The sequence below is a fragment of the Peromyscus leucopus genome, chromosome 12 (genome assembly GCF_004664715.2).
Source record: "Peromyscus leucopus breed LL Stock chromosome 12, UCI_PerLeu_2.1, whole genome shotgun sequence".
Lineage (NCBI taxonomy): Eukaryota > Metazoa > Chordata > Mammalia > Rodentia > Cricetidae > Peromyscus > Peromyscus leucopus.
The window spans coordinates 79,572,106-79,576,082 of NC_051073.1; positions in this window are offsets into that span (position 1 = coordinate 79,572,106).

A 3,977-nucleotide genomic window follows, 5' to 3' on the forward strand; every position below is an offset into this window, starting at 1 on the left:
ACCAGTGCTACCTTGAGAAATGGTTTTCTCTCATCAGATCGTTTGCCACCAAGGGCCAATAACCTCCCCACCTTGTAAAATGTATATGCACATCTTTTAATCTCAACCTTCCCCCAATCTGGTAACACCTCCTCCCAGAACTTGGCCTATAGTAGCTGACACCTTCCCTCTCTCCTCTGTACCGGTTCTTTTTTTAAAGTAGTCAATTGCAAAAGACCATGACAGACCCCAGCCAATGGGGGGAAAAGTTACCATCTGTGTTAAATAAAAACAAAGTGAACATCCTGCCCCAGCTACGTGCTAGCCTGGACTGGGTTCTAGCCCACCCTATATACAAAAAGTGCTGCCTTGCTGAGCGGCTTCAGCTTTGTGTGTGTTCCTTTGTGGGACACTGAGATTATTCTAGGACACTGAAACTTCATTATGCTTGGCACGCTGCTTCATCTCAGCAAGCAAAAGCGGTGAAAAGACTGTTATTGTAAGCTACACACGGTGCACAGTACTGTGAAGCAGGAGAACCCCTCCAAGTGTAAGGCACTTCTGGAAGGGAGGGACACGGAGACACACACACACACACACACACTGAGTGAACTCAGGGTTTCCTAGCTACATAGCAATATCCTGTCTAGAACAAACAAAACAAAACAAAGCCAGAACACTGTTGTTGTGAATTTAATTCTAACCAATGAAAGAAAACCAACTGACGAAACAGAATTCTGAGAATCCCAGCCAGTCACTGAAGGGAACTTGCACAATAGGCTTTGAGGAAGCTAATTCAAACGATTCAGAGAAGAGATATCACCTGAATAGTAGGGGTTAAAAAGAAACCAAAGAGAGGGCTCAGCGGTTAAGAGCATGTGCTGCTCTCCAGAGGACTGAGTTCAGTTCCCATCACTGGGCAGCTCCAACTGCCTGGAATTCCACTTCTAGGGGATCTGACACTCTCTTCTGAGGACACCTGCACACATATGGTTCAAATACACACACTCAAGCATATACACATACACATAAAATAAAATAAATAATTAAACCTTCAAGGGGATGGTGGCAAAGGAATTCAAGAAGAAATTCCAATATAATCATGTATGACCTCTAGTGGGAATAAAGAACAATTTTTATTTTATCTTAAGGATGCTAGTGAGCTCAAAGATCACCAGAATCATACACCTGGAATATCGGTGGATGCCTATAATCCCATGGTAGGTAGAGGCAGAAGGATCAAAAATTCCGCGTCTACACCACAGTTATACAATGAATTCAAGGCCAGCTGGGCTACATGAGATCCTGTCTCAAAAATAAATAAAATAGTAAAAAAAAAAAAAAAAAAAAAATTAAAAAGTGAGCTGGAGACATAGATCAGTGGTTAAGAGCATTGACTGCTGTTCCAGAGGACCCAGGTTCGATTCTCAGCACCCACATGCACTTTACAACCATCTGTGCCGGGCGTTGGTGGCGCACGCCTTTAATCCCAGCACTCGGGAGGCAGAGCCAGACGGATCTCTGTGAGTTCGAGGCCAGCCTGGGCTACCAAGTAAGTTCCAGGAAAGGCGCAAAGCTACACAGAGAAACCCTGTCTCGAAAAAAAAAAAAAAAAAAAAAAAAAAAAAACAAAAACAACCATCTGTAACTCCAGTTCCAGATCTGACACCTTCTGGCTTCCTCGGGTACCAGGTACACGTGGTGCACGGACACACATGCAGGCAAAACACAAATACACATAAAACAAGTCAACATTTAAAAAGAACAGGCATCAAAGATAAAAGGTGTTCTCGAGCCAGTAAGGGTGGATTGAAGACTTAAGTACTGGCCAAGCACTTGGCAAGCCGAGTAAGAGTTCAAGACTGTTCTGTCACAGAGAACGTACATCAGAAGACAGTGGTGTACTAAGTGCGGTCAGGTCACTTGGTTTGTGTAAACCAGGGAAGACGGTAAATCCTACAGGTGAGCTTGAAACCAAACCTGGACCAAATGCCAGAAAAGATTAGCAAACAAAAGACATCAGGCAAGACATTGCACAGAAGACTTTAGTAAGAAGATCTAAACGTTTCTTTCTCAAATCTTTTTTGTGAGGATGGTACCTGGTGTTTGTGTGGCATGCACAAAGCCCTGGGTTTGATTCTTAGTACCATATACACCAGGTGTGCTGGTTAGTTTTTATGTCAACTCGACAAAAGCTAGAGTCATCAGAGAAGGAGCCTCATTTAAGATAATGTCTCCTGTAGGACATTTTTTTTAAATTAGTGATTGACTGATACGGGAGGGCCTAGACCACTGTGGGTAGTGCTATGCCTAAGCTAGAGGTCTTGGATTCTGTAAGAAAGCAAGCCACGTGGAGCAAGCAGGTAAGCAGCACTCTTCTACGGTTTCTGCATCAGCTCCTGCACCTCCAGGTTCCTCCTACAAGTTCCTGCCCTGACTGCTTTCAACCATCAACAGTGATGTGTAGGTCAAATGACCACCCATCCACGCTGCTTTTCATCATGGTGTTTCATCTTAGCAAGAGAAACCCCAACTAAGACAAAGGTCAATGCCTGGAGTCCCAGCATGTGGGAAGTGGAAGCAGGAGGATCAGAAGTTCAGAGGCATCCTCAACTGTATAGCAAGTTCAAGGTCACGGAGTTCCTACATTAACAAAACAAAACACACCAATCTTTCGTGAAATGGTTAGCCAGAAACAGGAGAGTAATCAAGGTGCTGGATGCCTAATCAGTTACCAAGGATTCAGAAGACAGCTTTAACAAGATAAAACAAAAAATTCAAGAGGAACAAGTGGAGTCCCTGGAGCTGGGTGTGGTGTGCATCTGCAGTCCTAAAGACTTGGAGGTTAAGACAGAGGATGACTTGAGCTCAGGATTTTCTTCTTTTCTTATTTTATATGCAGTGGTGTTCTGCCTGCATGTATGTCTGTGTGAGGGTGTCAGATCCCCTGGAACAGAAGTTACAGACAGTTGTCAGCGGCCATGTGGATGCTGAGAATTAAACCCGGGGTCCTCTCGAAGAGCAGCCAGTGCTCTTAACCTCTGAGCCATCTCTCCAGCCCAAACCCAGGATTTCAAGACCAGACTGGGCAGCATGAGGACCCATCTCCAAAACAACAAAACAAAAGGCTACATAAGCACAGGAAGGGGACAGATAAAATGAATGGTTTTGACAGTCAGAATGCAAGAACTGGTTAACTAACAAAACTAACAGCCTAGAACTAACTCACCCTGGAACTGTTCTATAAGTCCTTCAAGGAAAGAAGCCTTTGGTTTTGTTCACTGCAGTATCCCAAGTTCCTGTCTGTTACCATCGAAAGAGTTAATGTGCTGAAGGAGTGGACATGTTTATAGTATCCACGTCAAGACAATGTACAAGGTCAGAATATCCGGGAGAAGGTTGGACTAAGCGGCAATCTACACAACTCAATCTCTCCTTGATTTTTACCAAGTCTGCTCTGAATCACTTTAGGTCTTACTTGAAGTTTGTGACATGGATACATGGAACCCATTACAGACTGTTTTCTCCTGACTGATTCCTGCAGAACACCAGGAGTAACAATCGGTTGTGCGTGTTGAGTGGGAGGGGGATGTCAGGGGATAGATAATCCTGGGTAACATTCTTCAGGCATTTTCACCTTTATTTGAGACTAGCTAGCCAGGGAGCTTCCAAGGACCCTTCTGTCTGCCTCTTGTCTTCCATCACTAGGACTACAGGCACAGACTCCACCCCAGCTTCGATGTGGACTCCAGGGTCAGACTCAGGCTTTACCACTGCAAAGCAAGCATTTCACTGTCACCCCAACCCTGCTGCTTTTCTTTCTTTTTTAATTTTTATTTTTCAAGATACAGTTTCTCTGTGGAGCAGCTGTGGCTGACCTGGAACTCACAGAAATCCACCAGCCTCTGCTTCCTGAGTACTGGGATTAAAGATGTGTGCACCACCACTGCCTGGCTTCAACCCTGTTTCTTTTCTTTTCTTTCTTTTTCCGAGACAGG